Below are 27,142 nucleotides of genomic sequence, written 5' to 3' on the forward strand. Positions count from 1 at the left end.
CATATTGCGCTCTTTTCGCTCCCAACAAAAAAATGGAAAAGTCCCACTTATTGTGCTGGAGTTTTCTATTCAAATGTAATTTGTGGCGAGTTTCTAGTGTTCTTTTGTTTGTTACTGAACGATTAGAGGAAGGGCGTCTAGGTGCAAACTTTTTATAAAGAAAATAAAGGGTGCATAAGTATTTTGATACGTCTTTAATTTAACTGAAATAAAGGATGACTCACGCTAGACCGTGCCGGGGCCGGGTCAGAGCTTCCGGGCCTTCTTCTATGGAAAGCACCACGCAATAACCGATCATAGAAAATGACATGTTGCATGGACGCCCCGGCCCGGGCTCTGCCCAGTCTAGCGTGAGTCATCCTTAAACCATATTAAATTATCTTTCAAAATATTCACCTTAAGCTTTGCAAACGCAAACCTTTGTTAATATTTTCAACAATAAAATTATGCATTTTAAAAAATTCAACGTATTTTCGGCCACCCTGTAATATAGGGTAGTGTAGTGCGGGAAGTATTGCGTTACGTACAGTCACCCGCAATAATATATTATTGAAATTGAAATATCTTACACAACGAAGGCCCCAAAAATATCTGACACGATCTTATTTGTAGAGCTTAAGAGCGTGTCACATAACACACACACACACAATAGATTAAAAACATACCTTTTGAAAAATTAAACTTTGGGACAATGTGAAGACTTGTTAGGCATCTGTGCATGTTAGTTTTTTTATATTATAATAAGGATTAAGTACCTATTGTTTATGTTACTAATTGTTTTGTTTAGATGCATGATTCGATTAGTTAAATGAGCGTTTCATTCGTCAACAAACTGGTTACAGTTTGGCGATATTGTAAATTTTGTTAATGAGCATGTACCTTTTGTGTAAATAAATTAAAAAAAAAAACATATTTTTGCGGCTTCGAATAGTAACATATTATTGCGGGTAACTGTACCGAAGTCATGATTCCCGTCAACCTCATAAGGCCGTGTTTACACAACGACTCGTTAGCGGAGACGGAAGACTGCGCCGAAAACCACGGGCTTTTACTATTCATGCATTAAATATGAGTGCGAGTATGAAAATATATTTGTAAAATTGAGTTACCACGTATTTTTTATTGAATTTCGCATCGTGGCGAGTTTCAATTTCATAACATTCATAAATCAATGTATTTATTCAAGTATCTAAATTATTATCAATGTTTATCAAATAAATTGTACCGTGGCACGGATAAAAGTTATACCTTTACCGCATTCGGCGCTTACGCTATTTTTAACGACTCTCCAATACTACTAAATTTTATTTATTTTATTTTATTTATTTATTGCTAATGCGGTGCTACGCGACGTAAGCGCCAACCGCCATAAGGTACTCGTACCTTTACCTGTGGAAAGTTTACAAAATAGAGTTGACTCAAAAGGCCTTTAATACAGGGTGTCCCTAAAACCAACGCCAAGACTTAAAGGGCTTATAGAACAGCTGATAAGCCACAAGATTAAGCAAATTTACACTTAGTGAAAACCTCATAGTTTTTGAGATATCGGCACTTTTATAAGGATCCTGGTTCATCATTAACTTAAGAGATATTCTCTTGTCGGTGGAGTATCTTTTCGTTTTAAAAGCTATATAAAAGTGCCGATATCTCAATTAACGATCTCCTACAGTAAAAGTTGATCATAGCCATGATGAGTACAATGGGGTACATATATCTTGTATCACCTAAAAATGACACCATGTACAAATTAGTGGCACCATTTTCTAGTGAACGTAAAGTGCTTAACGAAAGGCTGAAGTCATGAGAACCCAAAAACAATGTAAGGTGAACACTCAAAGCGGAGCTACGCTTGTATTCGGACATAATCTGCACTGTCAAGTATTCTCAACTGGCAAACTAAGTTTTTATATTAACTTGATGTAGGTACCTACACAAAAAAGTTTTTAATAACTCGGCTGCCCTAAGCAGAAAACAAGTAACCCAGTTTTGATAAATTTTTGAGTAGAGCAAAAAAACGTAATTTGTCAGTTTTGTTAGGTATTTGGTCTAAAATGTAACAACTGTTTATACCATTATGTTAAAAGCGATAAAATTAAGCTTATACAAACTTTATTTTTTGTTATTCTTGTATATTAAACTTTGTACAGGCATAAAATGTTTTCTGTGTAGTTTACTGCCCGAAAATCTCAGAACCATTCTACACAAATTCAAGTATCTCGTGTTTAGCTTGGAAATAGCAAGCAGTTTAGCTTCTTAAATACTAAACATATTTGGCTCTCCGCTCAATAACTTTTCCAATTTTCATGCAATTCTGAAGAAAATGGTACCAAATGAAAGCTAATAACATAAGCTACCGGAAACTGATTGTTATTTCTTTCAGGTTTATCGACTTCAAAATCCCTGTTAGATAATAAAACGCTTGAATTTTTTTTTTTTATATTTTAAGGTCTTTTCTATTGGAAGATAGACTTTTTTTTAATTAGTGATTGATGTTGCCATCCTCGTACCTTCTGACACATGGTTATTGGTACCTATTTCATCGATTTTATTTATTTTCAGAGATTATTTTGTGATACCCATTCCTTCAACAAACCCTCTGTCTTCATGGATGGGTGGTACCTACAGGATCCTGCTTCCGAACTTTTCTTTTTTAGGGTTCCATACCTCATAAGGAAAGAACGGAAACCTTATAGGATCACTTTGTTGTCCGTCCGTCCTCCGCCCATTTGTCTGTCAAGATCTTTTATCTCGGAAACGCGTGGAGGTATCAAGTTGAAATTAAAACCACATACTCAGGTCTACATTCCCTTAAAGATGTAGAAAAAAAATCAAACATCTACATTAACGTAAAAAAAAGATACGGTGGTTTATGCCAAAATATGTAAGTATATTTCGACATTCTCAAGGGATTCAAAATTTAAAGGGTACCTAAGTAGGTTGGTAGTAGGTAGCTAGGTCAACGAGAAGTCCCGTTGCCCTAGAATTATGAAATTTGGCAAGTAATATTATTGTATTACATTATAAGTACAGGGAATAATCTGAAAACTATAAATTTGTAAAAAATAAAAAAAACAATAACTAAATTTGTAAGGAACGCTCGGTGGGCGAGTCCGACTTGCAGTTTTTTATAGTCCTATTTGACAGACGTGTTTGATAGGAATGAGGCAAGTGCATGGAATGGTGAGAGCTGGTGAGTTCATAAAAATCAATATTTGGGGACAATCTTACACTGGTTGACCTAGCCCCAAATTAAGCAAAGTTTGTACTATGAGTACTAGGCGACAATATATACATACGTGTATAGATAAATACATATTTAGGTACATAGTTACTTTATTTACTATTAAACTTTACTTGTAACAAAGTAAAAATCTAATTAAATCCTTCAAGTCATTTTTACCTATTTCTTATAAAACCATATCGATCTGAAATTTTGCTGATATACAGTATACACCTATTTATGGTAAGTAATTGGTGGATCTCTTTAGTGGCTAGAGTTAAACTAAGAAAAGTCTGCAGAGATTTTGACAGCACAAGGTCAATCTCGAGAAGTCTATTAGTAGAGTTAGACCAAGAAAAGTCTGCATAGATGTTGAGAGCACACCAGTGCAGGTGTTATTTTAAACGTCAAACTTCTATGAAATTATGACATATAAATAACACTGGCACTCTCTCAACATCTCTGCAGACTTTTCTTGGTCGAACTCTACTAATACACTTCTCGAGATTGACCTCAGATGATTCACTTTACCACATAATAAGTGTCTTTATAAAAATTCAATTTTTGGCATTATTCCTGGATTAAATATTATTTCCCTTTTGGTCAATTGAATACAGTCAGTTGTTGTTTGTTCCTAATTTTTTCCAAAACCTTTGGCACGGGTACTGCATAATTATGATTTCCTCTTTCTTTGGCGTATTCTAGTGGTCTGTTTTCATTACTGTAGAGTCTACAGTGTAGACAATACAGATAATTTTAATTGTTTTACAACACTTTTTCTTTAAACTTAAATTTCACAGACTTTTCACCTTTGAGAGGAATATTGCTAAGCAAATTTGTTTTCTAATGTATGTCTTTAAACAAGCTACCTTTTGTATAACTATGTCACTAATTTCTAACCTAAATCGCAGATTGTGTTGGGAGATACTTGTTTTACCATTGTAATAAACTAATTCGCAGTTACGAATATCTACGCTAAACTCAAGTATCTCGGTCATCTATATGAATTACAAGTATCTCTGTTTAGTTACTTGTCTTTAGCGTAGAAATGGGACATATACTTGAATTTAGCGTAGAATACAGGGTCAAAAAAAGATACTCGGATTTTAAAAACATGATTTTTTTGAAAACTACACATTATTTTACAATTATTTTTTTGGTGAAAGATGCGCCTGAAATTGTAGATTCCAAAAATCCAAAAAAACCGTTTTTGAAAATTTTCGAGTTACTTGTTTTCTGCTTAGGGCAGCCGAACTGAAATAGATGCCTACCATATACGAACGAAAAAGTGGCCAAAGGCCTCCAGTGTCCAGGGCTGGAATCGAATCGGCGCGGCGTCTGCATTGGCGACTTATGCCATGCCTAGACCACTCAGCCACCCGGGCCATGGCGGCATGGGTCAAATTTTCTTGGCACGTATTTAACCGGTCAACTAATTAATCGAATTTGGGTAGTTTAAAAAAATAGTAATGGCTACTAAAATTAATAGTTTGGCAACTAAAATGGAGCCTTAAAATAAATCAATATGAGTTGTATTTTAATGCCGTTACAGCTTTTGATTATTTTTAGGCAGGTACCAAGTATTTATTTGGCAACTGAATTAATATAATGGAGACCATTTATGAAGCACATTTTAAAAAGAAAACGCCTATCTATTAATTAAAACATGAAGTTCTTTTAAAATATTTTGTTTGGTCATTACACGGTGAACCTAACACGCTCCTCCTCGCTTCGCTCGTCGTCGCACCTATCTGTTGACTCTAGCAGAACACGGTGGTAACTATTGAAATTAGTAATTAAAAATTTAAAGATCTAATGGTATAAAGGCCATTAGGCGTTTCATGATTAGAAATTTCGACTATAAGTATACTGACCATTGCGTATTGGTAAATTAATTTGAGGTGTTTTGTGTAAAAGTGACCAATATTCATTAAATTTAACTGCTTTCGTGTTAAAATACTACCTAGATGAAACGATATGCTCAGTTATGATTAGTTGATTACTTAGGTGTGAACAACTAGATGACAACTAAATTTTATGATTGCTTTACAATATTAGTTGCCAATTTATTATTTTAGACGCCAACTTATCACTTTAAGTTCCCTATAATTTTTTTAGATGGCTTGATTTTGCTGCCAGTTTTTTTAATAATATGATGCTTATATTTGAGGCTAAAATATTTTTTTTGGCGCTAAAATATTAATGCACAGCCAAATTATATTATTATATGCCCAATGAAAGTTCCTGTTTAATATTTTAGTTGCCCGGTTAATAATAAGCCAATTTTCTTAAGTGTATGCAATCTCTTGAGGGGTAATCGGCACCTTTATATTTTTTTCCTAATAGTAAAAACGTTTATTTATCTGCTTCATTACGTGTTCTTAATGTACCGTGACGTGATGCCATTGTATAGAATTATGTGGTATTTTGGTTACAAGTTCTTTCACCTTCTTTGCCCCAACCCATGAAAAGAAAAGAGAAGAGATTATGAAAAATCATTCGTTTGTACGCACTCGAACAAAGCGTAAAAGGGCCCATAGGAATATTAATTATAACTCTGTATTTATATTACTAGATCTTCCTCAATTTTGTAATTATAATATTGTCTAGCCGCCTACACTTTAAAACCAGCACAAGCAATTTTGACAATTGACGCCAACTTCGGCCTCCCAAATATTTTATCACAAAAGCACAAAACAAAATTATATAAAACCCGCAACTATTCTAATGACTTACTATTCACCCTCTCCCATTCCATATACCTTTCCCTTTCCTCTTACGATAAAATGCATATGGTTGAGCGAGATACCCAATAGAAAACTCAGTTAGAAGTGCCGGAAATTGAGTTGACCCTTTTCACTGTTGATGTGAGCCTAAATGGGATTTCTAAATAGGATGTGCCCAAACGTCCTTAGTGACCTTTGAGGGAGTAAATATTTAAGAACTTTTAAACTTATTGATACATTACCGAGATCTAATCAAAAATCGGGTAGGGAGTAGGGCTTCCAATACCGGGATCCCGGGATCCCGAAATACCGGGATCCCGTCTTTTTAAACGTATTTTTCAATACCGGTATTTTTAAATGCAACACCGGGATCCCGGTATTTTCAAAAACAAGGAAAATTTGCAGTATAAACCATTTATATCCATTACAATGGTCATATTCGGCTGTATTAAGAAGCTTACTACACGTCAGACGCATCTAAATTGCATCTAGGCCTTATTTTATTATTGAAATAAGATCGTTGCCTGAACGTCAGATAAATATTTGGTGGTTGGTGGTGGATGAATCCTCACAGTGAGATTAATATAGTTATTTCTTAAAATTTTATCAAAAAGTTTAAAGAAATGAACAAGGAACAAGTAACTGCAGTATGGCAAACTAATTTAGGCGGAAATTAGAAAAAAAGTTGGCTGGTGGGTTGTTGGACTAAAAATGTGACTGGTGAAGTCAACCAGTTGGATAAAATTATTGCCAACCTGCGGGCTCAGCACGGTTCCATTTTTATCGACTATCACTATGCGCGTCTCTTTCGCACTTACATACTTGTTAGAACGTGACAGGCATGGTGACAAGGGATAAAACGCGACCGTGCTAAGCCGCCTGGAGTGTAAAAAAAAATAAAAAACAGATGACGACATTGATTGTTTATTGCTCTAAAAGCTTTTAGGACATATCTGGTGTTACAGTAACCCTTTTGAATTCCCCTTTTTCAATAAAACTATAATTTTTTAAGCGATTCATATTCAATACCGGGATCCTGGGATCCCGGTATTGGTGAAGACAGTATCGGTATTAATACCGGTATTGTGAGAAGTCCGGTATTTGGAAGCCCTAGTAGGGAGTCAATGATCGAGTGTGGTGTACGGGAAGAATCTTTTCATTTCTCATGCTCTGAAAGAGGCTCATTGTTGTTCTAAAAAGTGTGCAGAAAGTGTTACGTTTCTGCACTAGAGCATTTTACTTTCCAAGTAATTTTTTTCAATTTTTTTAAGATAATCAATTTAAATCTGGTTTTAAACGGATTTGTAATACAATTTTCATTCTGATTTTTAACTTCCCATTCCATGAAACGATACTTTCACTTAAATTGTTAATTGATAGTACCTCCAAGAAAGAACATAATTTTTTTATACTTAGTAATGTTTTTAAGTTTTATTTAAGTTTCCATTGGAGTTTTTTTTATAAACGATTGAAATTTATTATTTATTTATGAATAGTGGGTTACAAATGTAATAGTGGATTTGTTTTTTTTGTATAACTGACCGAGGTGGTGAAAAAGAATTAACTGCTAATAAAGTGATAAAATAATTGAATATTGTTATATGAAATCGTTTAAGAAAACTCACTCGCAATCGCTGCTTTGTCAATGAAGTTAACGAACGTGTAAGTGATAGATGACATCTCCAAAATTATAATCTTAAACGCAAAATCTCGCAAAATTTTATTAAAATTACATCTGTAACCGTAACCAAGCTGTTTGAAAAATACTATAGTGTAAATGGTGAATAAATAGACTAAGAGTAAAGTAAAGTAAATTTAAGCCAAACTTTGCGTTGGTTTCTAGTAATTTCTAGAACGTACATTGTTACTGGATCCTGCGGAGCCGGCGGTAGAACCGCGCTTCCGTCACGGGTCACAAATTATTTTTGTGGGCTCCCTAATTATTTCCACTTGATGACTTTGTACATGGATCTGCGTGACTAGATGAGACTTACTACATTATTATTTACGAAATCGGGACTTAATCACATATAATTAAGTTTCACTGCTGGGCAAAGTAGGCTAGGGAAAATAAAATTAAGTTTCAACATTACCTCGGATGTTTCGTAGACGGTACTGTCCCCATGGTCTCGGAGAAGACTGGCTGGCTGACTATCCAAACTTGACATAACATTTTCTGGCTGCGCGAGTTTTTCGAACTATCGTTGAATAGGAAGAAGTGTGTAGTTCGAAAAACGAAATAAGTACGTAATCCGTTGCTCAGTAGATTACCTACTACTATCATTTAAATATAAAATCATTTACATTATAATAGCACAGTAGCATTTTTCCAATAATAATTTCGTTAAAATGTCGCAGCAAGTAAAAGCACTATTCCTAACCTCCTGAGACCCCCGGTACAATTTTTTGTGCAAATTTTCACAATCCATTCTAAACTTTTATTTATAACAAAAGGTTCCAAAGTCAAAAGTCAAACAACTGCGTCTGACGGCTCGATTCGAACTTTAAGATACATCAAATATTATGTCTAGATACGATATGGATTAGATATGTCAGTGTCAAAAGTGACGTTTTAGTTTTAAGATACGATATGGACTTATCTATACTCTGTATCTTTAGGTATTTAAATAAAAGTAAACAAACAATATGTACATTTTCGGGTAGTTATAACATTTATTGGTTAACCAACCAAATACAAAACCGCCAGGATCAGTCACTGAACGACCTGACTTTAACCTACATTATTTGATCATGTGATGTTGTCATCTACCCGCAACTGGCTTAAGGCGCCATTTGAGGGTAAATTTTGTTTATTTTTATTTAAATACCTAAAGATACAGACTATAGACGTAATATTTTACGTTTCTTAGTTCGAATCGGGCCGTGGGTCTCAGGAGGCTAATTTCTCTTGTATTGAAGTTCACCTTCGCGTAAAGGCACATCCAGATACACTATGTATTATGCGCAGTAGCACGGTGCGCTACGCCGTGCCGGTGCCGCATCGCTCGCAATAAAAATGCAAACTTGTCAACGCGCACTATTCTTTTTTTATATGTGCCTGAATTAATTCCGACTGGTAAGGACTTTATTCACACTGTAGTGTACAAAGTACGCCGTTTTTCTAATTTATGGATACGCTTGATACTGGTCTTAGGGCGTTTTCAGACTGTTTCTTTCTGCGCGGAAAGGCTTTTGTCGCATATACATATAAGGGCCACTTGCACCACCCCATTAACCCGGGGTTAAGCGGTTAAACCGTTAACCCAGTGTCAAATTGTCCTGATAACCATGGTAACTCCAAGTTTAACCGGTTTACCCCGGGTTAGTGGAATGGTGCAAGTAAGGCGTTTAAAACGCTTTGAACACTTAAGTCTTTAAGAAACGTCATTGCTACGTTAATTTGAAAATGCGAAATTTTATAATCATTGCGTATCCCCTTAGACAGCAGTTAGAGAGTTATAATTTTAAGACATACAGTAGTAATTAAAAAAAAATTATAGGTGCCCCGAAAAGTAGAAAACGCGATTATTTTGGGTCAAGTTTATTAAGAACGGTGTCGTCTGTTTATGTTAAAGCTTATACTAAAACGAATACCAGCTTGATATTCTTTTCACAGCAAATTATTTAAAGGAGATGAACGTTGATATTATATTGATGTTATAATATTTTTAAAATCTGCTTCACGGCATTTAAAACACAAAAAAGACATTCTATTATTAACCTGACTAGTAATATATGATTATTGTCAAGAGGGCGCTGTTCTCTCATTGTATAGGGTGACAGACGTGACAGTCCAGAATAGCAAAGACATATGTAACTCCGTATAAGATGAATAAAGTCTAAGAAAAAAACGTGCCTCGGAAATTAAGAAAAAGTCATTCTCGGATAGATGGCGCACACACCTTTGGCCTACGGTCGGCTAGATGGCGTTGACGACACCGTTTCATATTTAACAATTTTAACAAATAGGTATCAGTGAATAAACATGGGTCAAAATGATATAAAAATAATAAAATCATTTATCCATATATATAATTTTTTTCGATAGTTTAATACGTTTTCAATTTGAGTTTTAGTCATGTGTCGATAGATGGCAGTAAATTTACTGTGACTATAAAATTTACTATGACAGGACCCCTCTATACTATCTATTCTCTTTGAGTATAGTATGAAAAAATAGTTCCAGTGAAATTCCGCAATATGGCGCGTATATTTAATTTAGTTATAAACTTTTAAAAGCACGCGCATAAAAACTGTTAGTCTGGATGCGCTCTTAAAGCATGTTTGTTTTATGTTGGCGGTTTTTTGGATAAATGTCGGGTAATTTGGCAGAAGATTTGTATTAAATATGGACGAAGTTAAGCCGTTAGTCGTATAAATATGTGCTTTAATAGGCAATTAGTGAAAAGTTTATAAATGTGATACTCACGACATTAATGAATGTACTTAGAACCATAGAGAAAAAATACATAGAGAGCTCACTCCATTCATCAGTTTTACAACCAAAACGACTATTATTTTCGTAGTCGACATCTAGCATCGAGTAGCGGAATTATCAGTACTGCTACTTGACAATAGATGTAGTACCGACCGAAAAGTCTAATGCTTAACAATTATTAGCTAATATTGTAACCGGATTAACCGGAACTTTTTTTTCAATGAGTTCTGCATTTAATATTAGTTGTAAATTGTTGTTCAATACAATTTTCGTGAGTCGCGACACTAGAGAATTCTAGTATCAAGTAGCGGTACTGATAACTCCGCTACTCGATGCTAGATGTCGACTACGAAAATAATACTCGTTTTGGTATCAAAACTGATGTATGGAGTGAGCACTCTATTTTTACAATATTTCTCTATGTTAGAACGCAAATTGAGAACGCGCTATACAACAAAGTTGTTTAGATACCTCATTTCACAATTACAGTGCGAATTCGCCCCAAACTCCATTTAAAATGAAATCCTCTTAAGTTCTAATTGTGTGACTATTATTAGGGGCCTAAAAGTGTGAACAGAGTAAATTGCTTCAAACTTATTCAAATAAGTCATATTGGAGTACGAATGTTCTACCGCATAAGACGTTTTGGCTTTAGATTACAATGTTGGGCGTTTCGGACCCTTACGACTTAGTTGACCTCTGAGCTTTGGCCACTTGAAAGCAGAATTGCTAAATTCGCTGTTACATGTAGCCTGTAACACGAGCAAGAAATTATACTGTAGACTTTAGGTACTTCTCAAACTGACTAACATTTATTCAGCGACTTTTAAGAATTATGAAGTCTTACGACTTCCTATTTTACAAGCTTTTATTTAGTTTCACCTGACCGTTGTGTGTCTGTGTGTAATCAAATATTGCAAGTTAAATTTGATCCACTGCCCGGTTTCCGATTGAGCTGAAATTTTGCATACATACGTAAGTCGGGTGACAATGCAATATTATGGTGTCATCGAGCTGATCTGATGATGGAGACCGGAGGTGGCCATAGGAACTCTGTGATAAAACAACGAAACCTAGTTGTGTTTGGGGTTTTTAGAATTGTCTCGATGAGTGTTAGTTGCCTGTGGAAAAAAAGTACAATCGGCGATAAAAGCTTGTACCAAAAATGAACTTTTTGCCAAAAACTTATTTCATACAAATTAAATATTGTCTTCTTCAATGTACGCTGTCATCAGTGTAATTGACGTTGCTTGTCACGCTTTAAACGTAACAATACCAACATTGCGTCTTAGAATAAAATATAAAGTGTGCTAAAAATCTAAATACAAGTTCAAAGTCGCGCTGAACAAATCCGTACACGGCGGGAAGAAGTTGATAACTCGAGATATTGTAGTGATGAAATTTGAACTTAAAATTAAATTACATAAGGTTCAAATTTCTTCAATTTTTTCCCGCGAGATATCAACTGCTTCCCGCCGTGTACGGAAATGTTGGTCAGTTTGAGGAAGCTTACAGTTATTGTTTTAGCTCGTGTTATGGGTCAATTTTTGAAGAGGGTGTTTTTTCGACATTTGTATGGCAATTTTTTTATTTTTGGAAAATCAGATTTATAATCATCGCTTTAGAAAGGGTTTTTAACAACAAAAAATATACTGTACGAGGCACCACTCTACTTTTTATAGTTAGCTAGATATGGACGTTTAAATATCGATATTTGTATGGCACTATTTAGCCATTTGTAAGGCGTTTTTGACATGTATATAGCATTTCTTCGACATTGTATGGCAGTATCAACATTTTATAGCACTATTTATTGTTTTTGTGGCATTTGTAAGACCCTGACAACATTTATATGGCACCTTTTCGACATTTGAATGGCAGTATATCGACATTTGTATACCACAATCGACATTTATATGGTCAAAATAGCCGTACAAATGTCGCCATACAAATGTTGCCAATAATATTTTTTTGCGTTATTTCCTACACAATATAACCGATTCACTTATTTATTTTACGATATATAATAACAATGTATTTGTAACTGTTATTGTAAAATACACATTTAAATTACGACTGTATACCAACATATTAAGCGTCCATACAAATGTCGTTGTAGTTGTTCGAAAATATATCGAAAGAGATTCTTGCCTGTTTTTATATAAATAATACGCACTATTGCGTCGTAAATTTAATTTAACCGTTATTCAAAAGACAAAGAAAATTTTGGGAAGTATCTTTAAGTCATAACAAAACAAGTGCCGCGCGGGACAACGATAAAAACGCTTCCCTTGTTTTATTAAATAACGCATAAAATTATCGAAATTCTTAAATCCATTCTCTAGAAAATGCTCTTTATAAAAATATAAAGTTATTCATAATACGTTGCCTACATCCAAAGTTATGATTTTTTTATTGGGTGTGTGCCGCCACTGGGACACGCAAAAAACGGCAAATTTCGCCGCTTTTGGAACTTCCAATGCGATTTTGTCAGAAACAAATAATATTTAAGGTACAGTTGTACATTATATTTAAAGTTCACAATACATTGGATGAAAATATATACATACCCAGTCTTTTAGTCCTATGGACTTCGAGTTATAGCCGTGGGACAGCAAAAAATGCCAATTTGAAAATTGACCCTACTACAGGACACACATGCCAGAAAGTTATTTTGGGATTTGTCAAGTTGTTAATGTAAATGTAAAAGTAATTTACATAGGGGCCATTTTTAACCGACTTCCAAATCCCAAAGGAGGAGGTTATTAATTCGGTTGTATGTTTTTTTTTCTATGTTTGTTACTCCATATCTCAGTCATTACTGGACCGATTTTGAAAATTCTTTTTTTGATTGTATGTATATGCATACAGATTGGTCCCATTCTTTGTCAAAACCCAGTTCTGATGATGGGATCTATAAGGAATCGAGGGAACTCCTCAAATCTTAAAGGCATACATATAGTGATTGTTGTTTTTATCAACAAATCAAGCGTATAACATACATTCAAAAAAGTGACATTTGAGGAAGTGGAACTGCTGATGATGACCAGAACGAAACTCTTTAACGACGCATAGCTCGCGTTTGGGGATTTTCCTCTTCGTAATGTTTGTTAAGCAAGTTAGGTTTTTAAGCCATATTTATGTCAAGCTCAAGTTCTGAACATGGGATCCATAAGGAATCGAGGGAACTCCTTTAAAAACTGTCGCAATTGATGAAATGGAACTGCTGATGATGATCAGTACAGAACTCTTCAACGACGCATAGTACACGTTTGGTGATTTCGAATCTCGATTGTGACTTGGACTGGGACCCGGACTCGGACCCAGACCCGGACTCGTACCCGGATCCGGTTCGGACCTGGGCCTGGACTCGGACTCGGACTCGGACCAGGACTCGGACCCGGACTCGGACTCAGACCCGGACCTTGACCCGGAAGACCACTATGATACCTAAACTAAATAAACCACTATGATTACCTACCATAAAATGTAGGTATAAAGTATGATGATGCCAAATCCCTCCCGCTCAAATCCCCGTACACCGTACCGCATGCGCCGTCAAGTGGGTTAGGTTAGGTTTGAACTGCGATCCTCACAGAACCGAACAAAAGTGGGTTAGGTTAGGTTAGAACTGCGAGCCTTACAGAAACGAAATGCTACTAGAAAAGTGGGTTTGATTAGGTTCTAACTGCGATCCTCACAGAACCGAACTGCTATCAGAGAAGTGGGTTAGGTTAAGCTAGAACTACGACCCTTACAGAAACGAAATGCTACTAGAAAAGTGGTTGGTTTTACCTCCTTTTCTGTATAGTGCACCATCTACCACAATCTTTCACTTCTTTTCTTAAAAATTATATTTTAAGTTATAGACTAGACATAAAAATTCAAAATCGCTCTCCTTCTTGATTCGACTGGCAAATCATATTACTTTTTGGCAACCGGGTTTTTTAACCTAATTAGACCCCGCTGAATCCGAATTTGATCGAATTCTTCTTGATTCTGAGTAGAAATAACATAAAAATACCAATAAAAGATGTAGGTAATAATAGACTGGTTTTATTTTTGTAAAATTCGATTTCGACTGGCAAATCATATTACTTTTTGGCAACCGGATTTTTTAACCTAATTAGACCCCGCTGAATCCGATTTTGCCGGTTGCTTGATCGAATTCTTCACCGGATGTGAGATATTTGATATTAAAGGTCCCTTTTTTTAGTTTTTCGTAAATAACTCCTAAACGGTGGCGCATAGCAAAAAATGTTCTGACACATAAGTAATTTGCATAAAATTATCTACAAGAAAGATTCCGTACACTTTTTCGCTAGGATCAATATTCAAAGAGATATTAACGCGGGAAATTTAATTATAATCACTTCTAAGGCCTCTTTTTTTAGTTTTTCGTAAATAACTCGTAAACGGTGGCTAATATCAAAAAATCTTCTTAAACGTTAATAATCTACACAAAATTTTGCACAAAAAAGATCCAGTACACTTTTCGCTGGGATCGATATTTAACATTATAATACTCATACTCATACTCATACTCATTCTTTATTGGTAATAGGTAATTACATGTCAGCTTACATAACTAGTACAAATAACATTAAAAATTAAAATTAAATACATAAGCTACTTGCGTAGATTTCTATTTTTATCATTAATATTTCGCAGTCAGAAATTCTTCTATATTATAATAAATAGGGAAAGTTAATTATAATAAAATCTAAGATTCCTTGTTTTTACTTTTTCTTTAATAATTTGAAAAGTATGACTCATAGCAAAAAAAATCTTATACATAAATAATAAATATAAAATTTCCTACAAGAAACATGTAGAACACTTTTCGCTAGGATCAATATTTAAAAAAACAAAGCAGCGGGTAAGTTCATTTCATTATAATCAATTTTAAAGTCCCTTTTTAGTTTTTTGTAAATAACTCATAAACGGTGACCCATAACAAAATAGGTTTTTAAGAATCTAAGTACATAAAATTTTCTCCAAAATACATTCTGAACACTTTTCTCTAGGATAAATATTTGAAACGATATTAAAGGAAGAAAGTTAATTACAGTCAGTTCACAGGTCACTTTTTTTGTATTTTTCGTTAATAACTCGTAAACGGTGGCCCGTTGCAAAACAATATTATACATAAATGTTGAACATAAAATTATCCACAAAAAAGGTTCTGTACACTTTTTTGCTACGATCAATATTTAATGAGGTATTAAAGGGGGTAAGTTAATAATAATCAATTTCCAGGTCCCTATTTTTAGTTTTTCGTAAATGACTCGTAAACGGTGGCCCATAGCAAAATAGGTTCTTAATGTTCTTGTAAATAAATAATCGACATAAAAAAAGCTATTAAAGCGGGAAACTTAAATAATGTGTAGAATTGATTATAATTAACTTTCCCCCTTTAATACGTCATTAAATATTGATCCTAGCGAAAAAGTGTAGAGAACCCTTCGGTACACGGCGGGAAAAAATTGATAACCCGAGATATTTTATTCATAAGGTCATTACGCTACCATTTACGAGTCATTTACGGATAACTAAAAATAGGGACCTGGAAATTGATTATAATAATTAACTTATCCCCTTTAATACCTCATTAAATATTGATCGTAGCGAAAAAGTGTACAGAACCTTTTTTATTGACAATTTTATGTTCAATATTTATGTATAATATTGTTTTGCAACGGGCCACCGTTTAGGAGTTATTTACGAAAAACTAAAAAAAAGTGACCTGTGAACTGATTGTAATTAACTTTCTTCCTTTAATATAGTTTTAAATATTGATCCTAGAGAAAAGTATTCAAGACGTTTTTTGGAGCAAATTTTATGTAGATAATTTATTCTTAAAAACCTATTGTGCTATGGGACACAGTTTACGAGTTATTTACAAAAAACTAAAAAGGGATTTTAAAGTTGATTATAATTAATTTTCCCGCTGCTTTGTCTTTTTAAATATTGATCCTAGCGAAAAGTGTTCTACATGTTTCTTGTAGGAAATTTTATGTTTATTATTTATGTATAATTTTTTGCTATGAGTCATACTTTACAAATTATTAACGAAAAAATAAAAACAAGGAACCTTAGAATGTATTATAATTAAATTTCCCTCTTTATTATCTATTTCTCTCTCTCTCTCTCTTTATTATTTTAAACATTGGTCCCTGCGAAAAAGTGTATTGAATCTTTTTTGTACAAATTTTTGTGTCGATTATTAACTTTTAACAACATTTTTGATATTGGCCACCGTTTACGAGTTATTTACGAAAAACTAAAAAAGGGACCTTAGAAGTGATTATAAATAACTTTCCCGCGTTAATATCTCTTTAAATATCGTTGTCGAAAATTGTATGGAATCTTTCTTGTAGGCAATTTTATTCAGATTACTTATCTAGTAGAATATTTTTGGCTATGAGCCACCGTTTAAGAGTTATTTACGAAAAAGTAAAAAAAGGGACCTTTAGTATCAAATATCTCACTTCCGGTCAAGAATTCGATCAAGCAACCGGCAAAATCGGATTCAGCGGGGTCTAATTAGGTTAAAAAATCCGGTTGCCAAAAAGTAATATGATTTGCCAGTCGAAATCGAATTTTACAAAAATAAAACCAGTCTATTATTACCTACATCTTTTTATTGGTATTTTTATGTTATTTCTACTCAGAATCACTAGCTCTTTCGATCCTTTAAGAAAAAAAGTCTCCCAGTACACATTTAAACCTCTAAAATCTCCTAGTCCTTTTATGCCAACTCAATTCGTTTTAACAGCCGTTAACGACAAAATCTCAATTCCACAATTAAACGAGCACGATTTAAACAGTTTCCAAAAAACATTTTAATTAGATTTGCCAACAAACGACTGTGAACATCTCTTTGAGTTACAATGGAGGGAAACTGGGGGAAAATAAAATAGTGTCGCTATCGCAATTACGCAGGATTCAGGCGATAAGGAAAAGCTTTTTGTATGGTGAGGGTTTCAAAGGTCTAAAATGTACAAAGGTAGTGCATAAATAATTGTTTTCCATCGTATTTTCTCGGAAACGTTCGTATTTGTCATGCTACTTCAGTCGACCTCAGTACTTTTTGTACCGAGACTGACTGAAATAGTTCTACTTTTATAATACACTGAACATTCGTACGTGTCCGTGAAAATACGATGAAAAATAATTATGCACTTCATCTGTATGTGATTGTCTGTTAATTGTTCTCGGGTTAAAATTATAATAACGCTCCAAATACAGTCATCAAACTGCTGCCATTCCTAACATACATATTATGCCACTCAAATAAATTGTACCTTAAAAAATAAGCATAGAGTTGTTACACTTTTAAACAATTAACATTTTATTTCAATGCGTGATTTCTAAGTAGCTTAGGTATTATAGAAACTTTCAGTATTACCTACGTAATTAGGCATTAAAATACTCGTGTGATCCTATAAAAATTTAAGAAAAAGACAAGTACACTTTCCTAGCATCTATTTTAATCTACTTAGCTGCTGTATACGATACGCTTTCTGGGAATATATGTTTCTATTAGGTCGTGATTCATAGAATTTATTTTCTGCGTAGTCTAATAGCTGAATCTCTAGGAAATATTTCCTTGTACCGTCTACAAAAAGGAAGAGATGATAAGATTACTGTATAGATACTTACATATTATACAAGGTATATAATACATACCGGGTGTGACCTGTAACACGAGCAAATAATCAAAACATAGATTGTACTCCTCAAACGATGACACTTTTGTTCAACAACTTTTAAAATTTATGAAGTATTTAGAGTCCCTATTTTTCATACAAAATAAATATTATCTTCAATGGACGCCATCGCCACGGCATATCGTTAATTTGATCTGATGTGATTGACGTTGCTTGTCACGCCTTAAACATAACAAAATTCGCAATACATTGCGTCTTAGAATAAACTTTAAAGTGTAATAAAAATCCAATCACAAGTTATTTTTAAAAGTTGCTGAACAAATGTTGGTCAGTATGAGGAGTACAGCCTACAGTTAAATTTTTTGCTCGTATTACAGGCCACACCCGGTATATAAGTATTAAAGGTATTTATGAAAATGATGACCAACATCTTACAGGATTATTATAATTTTAATAACAGGATATAAATTACATCTGAATTAGATTTGGATGGATCTGTCAGTGTCAAAAGTGATATTTCTTCAACCAAAAACGTCACTTTTGACACTGACAAATCATATCCATATCTAATCCAGATTTAATTCATGTTCTGTTATAAAAAATTAGAATAAGCCTGTAAGAATACCTAAATAAAAATATTTTGTAAACAATAATTTCAGATTACACATAGGGCATTATACTGTATTTCAAATAAATTATTTTACACCATGCATGAAATAAAAGCACCAGATAATTATTAGAAAAATACAGATAGGAGTTATTTTAAGTTCTATTTAATAAATCGGATAGAAATATAAAAAGTAGGTGAGTTGACCGTGACGTCACGATGTAATGTTTCATAATATAAATTCCATATTAAATTAGCAAATCGTTTTGACAGTTCTAAAAAAGTAACTGATTTGACTAGTAGGAAAATACCCTACTGGCCAATGGTCTTTTGAAAAGGTCCTTCTACGAGGCTCACTGTTAAATACTTACCACCACCTCGGTGTCTCTAACTTACCTTTTTTAGGGTTCCGTACCCAAAGGGTAAAACGGGACCCTATTACTAAGACTTCGCTGTCCGTCCGTCCGTCCGTCAGTCTGTCACCAGGCTGTATCTCACGAACCGTGATAGCTAGACAGTTGAAATTTTCACAGATGATGTATTTCTGTTGCCGCTATAACAACAAATACTAAAAACAGAATAAAATAAAGATTTAAATGGGGCTCCCATACAACAAACGTGATTTTTGACCAAAGTTAAGCAACGTCGGGAGTGGTCAGTACTTGGATGGGTGACCGTTTTTTTTTTTGCTTTTTTTTCGTTTTTTTTTTTGCATTATGGTACGGAACCCTTCGTGCGCGAGTCCGACTCGCACTTGCCCGGTTTTTTTTAGTATCATTTCTTATAAAACGGCAGAAATAGCTCCTAAATTATATTCCTTGATAATTCTCCTCGTCTCAACCTGAATTCAGGACAAATACTTGAGAGATTTTCCGAATTGGGCACAGCGTGGCGAAAGTAGGGTAAATAAATAAAATGATTTTCATTTCAAATGCTGAGACAATCCCGCAGCCGTCGGACAATGTCGAAGCGTCAAATATTTACCCGTCGAGCGGAATTAGATTTAATATAGGCCCTGTTTAGTATAGACGGTACGCTAAGCTTACCTACTTTAAAATTACCGCTTATTTAATAAACTTATAATGTCTGATAATAAAATTAAAAACTGGTTAGTTAGGACTTTCACTTGGAAATGCAGAAGAATATTGTATATTTATATAGATATTGTATCATTGTTGTAGTGTTGTTGCAGTGGTGTCACTGACAATCCCCTTAATAAACTTATTAGTGACGAATTGAACGTTAATTGCGCCAGTAATGCGGCAGCGAACGTCACTCATTTTATCAAATTGACAGTGACAAAAGTAATGTCGCTACAATAATTCAACTGGAGTTGCGTTTCGAATGCTACCTTTATCGAGACAATAAAGCGGCAATGACAGGAACGCAATCTATCAAGAATATTGACAGTAACTTCGCCCACCTTCGCGTCGCAACGCAACAACGTTGAAACAGTAATGGTACAGTTTGAATTCAGACCACGTCATTATTACTGCGGCAGTATTGCTTCGCGACAGTACTGACGACTGCATTGCTGTCGCAAATATCAAAATTCCGGGCAAGAACATCGATTTTGACATTTGCTGCAGTAATGCTGTCGAGAGTAATAAATTACTGCCGGTATCAGATTCCGAGCGTTACCTTAAATCTGTTGCAGTCACTATCCGAAAGCAAACTTTACGCTGCTGCAGTTGGCTTTAAAAATGGGAGGTAATATTGTCTTTATTTTCATAATAATAATAGACTAAAAATATCATCATGCAGACTACACAGTATGCACATAATGCATTAAGGCTTCTTAACAAGGAAATTAGATTTATTTTCCTTTGACGAGTAAATACACCCACGAAGCTGCACAAAACGGTATTACCCTCATTCAGTGCCCCGGCCCCTATTAGGACTGTTTCTTAGAACTGTTCTTAGCTCCAACTCTGAGCCATTTTGATTGCAAAGTGGCTGCATAATTGTGTGCACATGCGTCCGGAATGCAGCTGCAGTCGAAGCTGTTCTTACCGCTTTGAAAACAATCGACACGTGAAAAAAATCTTTGAAAATGTATAAGGATTACCCGCTTGACATAATGATTATGAGATGGACTACTTGCTTTTTTACAGTATTAATTAAAGGACGGGTATTCTATCTCGCGGACGAGATACTGTCGCAACGCATTTGTACTAAGCGTTGCTTCAACTAATTTGTTTTATAATACTTATAACACATACAAGGCTGTAATGTAGTGTATTGAAGGGTATGTGCCCTTTCTCGGACATTTCTATATAGTATCATAATATATTCAGTTTTTGGTATGTGCTTGAAGCACTCAATTCATAAATATTAGACTGTCAATTTCCTTGATAAAAGGAGTCACAATTTATCAAGGAAAATTACAGACTCAAGGCCCCAGCAGTAATGTCACAACAGTAATGAAATTACATGAATGGCAACTGCAGTTGCCATCTCACTGTCAGCTTTACTGTGGTTACTCACTATCGACACCAGACCCTGAACTGGATTTGCGGATTTGAGGCGATTGCTCGGGTACAGATAAAACCATGATAAAACCAACATGTGTGCAGCACAGATTCATGGTGTGAAACGGAACTGATTTTCTGTTAATAGTGTTTTGAGGTTTCAATTACGGTTAGCATTTAATTGTTTAATTCCAGGTGTTATTTTGCTGTGAATACTTACATTAATTTACTGTTAAACTAATACACCATTAAATGTTATATAGGGACTACTTTGATAAAATCTTGTATCTCACACTGCGACTCAAAGTTAAAAGCAGTAACACACACACACACACACGCACGCACGCACGCACGCACGCACGCACGCAAAAATCACGTTTGTTGTATGGGAGCCCCACTTAAATCTTTATTTTATTCTATTTTTAGTATTTGTTGTTATAGCGGCAACAGAAATACAACATCTGTGAAAAATTTCAACTGTAGCTATCACGGTTCGTGAGATACAGCCTGGTGACAGACGGACGGACGGACAGTGGAGTCTTAGTAATAGGGTCCCGTTTTACCCTTTGGGTACGGAACCCTAATAATGTCAAATTAAAAAGTTTAACATTTCAAATAATACAAGAGATAAAAAATTCAACCCACAATGATATTCAGAAATGTTCAGTCTGTCACTTAAGCTTGTTAACAAGCCAGTCAGGTACAATAGTGCTAATTAAAAGTTTTTCTGACATGACGTCGCCGCTACTTATACTAGAAGTGCTCCGAGCTAGTTCACTGGAACAAATACACTTTGGGGCAATGAAAATGGGTCACCTCGTATAGTTGAATGATTGTACGGTACTCAATCTTTGCAATATGCAGAATTACTTCCTGATTTGAGCAAATTTCGAACACAAGGAAATACCTAAATACTTATTTCAAATTTGTAAATGTAACAGCAATAGGTATGTTACCCAATCACCGGCCATATATTTTCATAATTTCTTCACTATTTAACACAGTCAGTGCCAAAAACCCGACTGACACTGTTTGTAACGAATACGCGCTACATACGGCGAAGACGTGGCTACGCGCTACGAGCGTAACCCATAGCACTTAGTGGCAATGAATGTGTTAAATGGTTGGCAATCCTCAACTGTGCGTTTCTTCAGAAACTTCTTACTTCGCACAGCTAAACTATGGACTGAACTTTACTGTCGCCAGCGGTATTTCCTGATCGATACGGCATTCAAAACAGTGTACTCCCATCTTAAAGTCCACGAACTTGCAAGTTACAAATACAAATTATTTATTGTTTGAATGTGGTTATAAATGGTGGTAGGGTTAGTATTTGGTTACATCACAATCAGCCAGAATTTGGCGTACAATACTCTGACTCTCAATATGCATGTCATTAAAACCAATTAAAAATAAAATTATAGTAATGTCAGACTAAACAATAAGGATTAATAATAATATAAAAATAATAATAACAGGTCAATGTCATGCATATAGAAAAGTGGCAAACACAAGATTTTAATAATAATTCATAATATTTAGATGTCAAACTAATACAGTACTTACCTACAAAGTAATTATAATAAGGCTTAAGAGTAGCATTCGCTTAAACTCAACGTTCATTCCGTACTCTAATTATTTAAATGGATAGTGTCTGCTAGTTTTTTTCTTTTTCATGTTATTTATGGTGAGAAAAGCGTAGCCATTGGTTGCATTTTATCTCAACACAGCACGCTTGCGCTGTTTATTACTACTGCCATGCCTTTTTTTAGCTATAATCAGATTTATTCAGTTTTTTATCAAGTTGTGGTCGTAAAGATATCGGTAAAGAGCGCGCTTTTTACTCTCAGGTTTATTTCCAAGATTTACCATCTATAATACTTTCTATGCATCTCGCTCGTACTCATCACATATTAGTGCGAAGGAGATGTATCGAAAGTGAGTCACGCAGACGTTAGCAAATATATTTGTCAGTTTAACACTGCTAATGCAGTTGTGGTAAGTCTATTAAAGGTCGTATTAAAGATCAAATCTATAACAAATAGTTAAATTATAATCGTCCTAGAATCGAAATTAAACTTTCGTAAAACATTTTTAAAATATTTAGATCACAACATTTATGTACACTCACTTGTATGTTCAGACATGTTTCGGGCCCGTCGGGGGTCCTTCTTCAGGCTCGAATGCTCGCGGCGGCTGCACTCCCTGCACGGCGCGCGCGCTGACAGGGCGGGGTCGGGGGGCGCGGGGCAGTCCACAGCCGGAGTTGTCAGGTGAAGGTTCCGAAACATGTCGCCAATAGCGACTAAAAATACAAGTGAGTGTAATCGGCCTAGAGTTCGAAATTAATGTCATATTTTATTCAATTAATAATACTCGGCTATCTACTGAATAAATATCTCGTTCTACTTTAACACAGCGAAAAATATTGGCAAAACGTAAACAATTTCATCTATTTGCTATCTCATTGTACTAAACTAGTTTCCCAAGAAGCCAAACTGTACGTTTCAATGCGGACGGCAAAGTTTGCGGGAAATAAATACGTGTATTTTGAGGTTCCTTAGAGTTCGCACTTTGTTGGATAATTGTGGTACTGAAGTTGCACTTGTGCCTTAAGGGGCATCGATATAGCAGTGGGACCTAGATAGATGGAACCTTTGTAAGAGACAGATTAAGGGATTTAACCTCGTAAGAGTCAGTGCAATTTTTATGCTTTTAAATTTGGAACTTTCTTTCTTTTCTATAAGGGTTCAAAACTCGAAACTGTAGTTGCCCTCCTAAGCTAAAAAGCGGTATTTGCATTAAATTTTCATTGAAAATACGTCCTTTTAGCTTAGGAGGGCAGAGTACGAGTCACGATAGCGCTGTCGAATGGTCAAGCCGATACATTAGATTACTATGATGGGCCAATATTAACTACACTGGAGGTTAAATTTAAAGCATTCTCATATCACCAGGTCCTATTTTACAAGGTTTCACTCTATATAGAAACTTCAGCACAAACGAACCCAGTGCAATTTAACTACCGCAACCTACTACCTATAGGTTGTAGTATTTATGGATACTTATTATACCTGTTTGTAATTGGTACCTACCTTAATACATAATTATAATCCATCGAGCGAAAAAAGATTTTAGGGTTAACTAAGGGTACTTTTTTTCAAGGGTATTTTTGTATTGTACTATTTCATTTTTTCATGCAACATTTTGGGAATATATTGCTTCTCCTTGGCGAGAACCAGAGGTTTACCAAAATTTATTGAGTGATTGTCTTTGGCCATGACATGCTCCCAGACTGCATGAGACTTTGTTCGACGGTGATTGGCATCAGCTATGTGTTCCTTCATCCGAGTAGAAATGCTTCACTTCATATACCGCATAGTACGGAGACCACAATTCACAATCTCACTTTACCTATATAACGTTTGCTATATAAGGGCTGATTGACGGCGCGCGAACTCGCATGCGTTTTTAGTTACATTGCGGTCTGTTGGTTACGTCCAATTCAATTGACCGATCAAAAACCGCAATGTAATGATAACTCGCATGCGACTTTTCGTATCGTCTAAATGAGCCTTAATCCATTAAAATAGTTTTATTTCACGAGTAACTAACTTGCGGTAATCAAAGACAATAGTATTAAGTACTAATTTAAGTTTTTTTTTTTATGATGTAGGAGGCAAACGAGCAGACGGATCACCTGATGGTAAGCGATTACCGCCGCCCATGGACACCCGCAACACCAGTGGGGTTGCAAACGCGTTGCCGGCCTTACAGATGGGAGTACGCTCTTTTCTTGAATAAGTTATAAGTTATATTTATTTCATTTTAATTTGTATTTTATTTTATGTTGTATAATAATTAAATACAATATTACGTTACAAAAATAAAATTAAGTTGAAAAATTATGAGTTCTGAAGGTAAAATTCATAAAATAATTTAGTTTTATTCCTATTATTACATAATTAAGAAAGATGAAATAATATAAAAGACTGTACAAATTACGAAAACGGTTTTATCACACAAGAAACTGCTTGCTTCCCTTGAGCAAAGACATATGTAACTTCGTATAAGACGAATAAAGTCTAAGGAAAAAACGTGCCTCGGAATTGAAGCAAAAGTCATTCTCGAATAGCCGCACACACCTTTAGCCTATCCTCGGCTAGATGGCGTGACGACACCGTTTCATATTTAAAAATTTTAACACATAGATATTAGTGAATGAACATGGATCAAAATGATATAAAAGTAATAAAATCATTTATCCATAGAGTTTTAGTCGTGTGTCGATAGATGGCAGTAAATTTACAGTGACTACAAAATTTACAATGACAGGACCCCTCTATACTATCTATTCTTTTTGCTTTGAGTAAACCTCAATATCGCAATTTAAAGCCAGTATTTATCTAGCTCAATCTTATTCAGTCGGAGCACTAAGTTGTGAATGAGCCAGCCACGGCAGTAAACTAGTGAATTGAGTTAGGGCTTTCGAGGTCCGATTCTATCTAACCTAAGGTTGAAAGTGCCGCTGGGGGATGGAAATGTGCTTAAGACTGAGTGCTAAAGTTATAGGTAGGTTAATTGTAGACAGTATAACGAGCATGAAAAGGAATTTATTTGGCTTGAAAATGAGCGACGGATTAAATGTTCAAGTTGCGGCGAACGAATCTCATTTTATTTAAGAAATTGACAGTGACAGCGCCTAATTCAGCACCACAGCAGTAATAATATCGCAACAGTAATACAGCTGTAGTTGGTATCCGAATGTCACCTTAATTCTCAGCCAAGCTTTGTTGTATCTTCATGAAACACCCGATGTAGCCTACATTATTAATATACAACATGCGAGAAAATACATCATGTAGGTATTATGATTATTAATAAAAATATATTTAAATAAGCAATAAATTGTAAAATTAGCAGTAACATGTAAAAAAGAGACCATTTCTATGTTCCCTGGTATTAGAGCATTTGTTATTAAAGTTGTTACAATTTGCCCGCATTTTGTATATTAACTTGCATTTTAACTAACTAACTATTTTGGCTCAGTGATCCAAAACGAATCTTGGCCTCCGAAACGAGAGCGTGCCACTTGTCCCTATCGTGCGCAACTTCCTGCCAGTTACTGGCGCGCAACATTTTAAATTTTGGAATTTCTATATTATTTTTGCTTAGAATCACGAGCTCTTTCGATGTTAATACGATAAAGAAAATGTTCCAATTTCATACATTTTCTGTTTGTCCGTTTTATTGCGCGCTATAGAAGGTTGTATTAAAACCGTAGCCAATGGACTGAAAAATTAGGGACACTTTTTTATCTCTGTAAAAATTGAAAGAGCTCGTGATTCAGAGTAGAAATAATATGAAAATTCCCAATAACAGAAAAGTTGGGGTTACAACGTTAAATAGAAATGCCCATTAAACAAAATTACCCCACTAGAGTAAAACAAGTATCATAGTATCCTTTATGTAATAACTAGATACCGTAAGTAAAGAAATGACTTCAAATAACACGAACAAATCCCTTCTATAACTCACCACAATACATAATCATTAGACGCAAAATAACAATATCACGCTTTATGTTTTGCCAAAACATTCACACCATTGTTGTCTTCGACACAATTCCGAGTCTATACAAATACAATATATTTCTATATGTATGTTTTGAGGAAGAAATCTCGATATCAGCCAGAGACAAGCGCAGGCAAACACGATAAATCATTTGTGTTCTTTGAGTGTTCGCTATTCTGATATCACTCGAAACTATTCGGCGATGCGCACCTAGCAGAATCCGAGAACGACTATGTTGGATTATAACAAAATAAATATGAAAATGGAGGAGAATATTGAACAGCTTTATTTAAATGCAACAGATTAGGTATGTGCATTGATTTTGGGTAAGGATTTTATTGGTTGTTATGTTATTTCGTACCAGAATTTTAGAGAAATTTTCACTCTGCTTTTCTAATATTGACTAGACTATATTTTGAAAGGTGGGATGTAA

At 34.8% G+C, this 27,142-nt stretch overlaps 1 long non-coding RNA gene across 1 annotated transcript in view; it reads right to left on the reverse strand.

The window, feature by feature from the left end:
- Window positions 1-27,142, reverse strand: part of LOC134801892 (uncharacterized) — an 87,113-nt gene that overhangs the window by 41,234 nt on the left and 18,737 nt on the right. The gene's annotated exons all lie outside the window — the stretch shown is intronic.

Source organism: Cydia splendana, chromosome 2 (assembly GCF_910591565.1).
Source record: "Cydia splendana chromosome 2, ilCydSple1.2, whole genome shotgun sequence".
Classification (NCBI taxonomy): Eukaryota; Metazoa; Arthropoda; class Insecta; order Lepidoptera; family Tortricidae; genus Cydia; species Cydia splendana.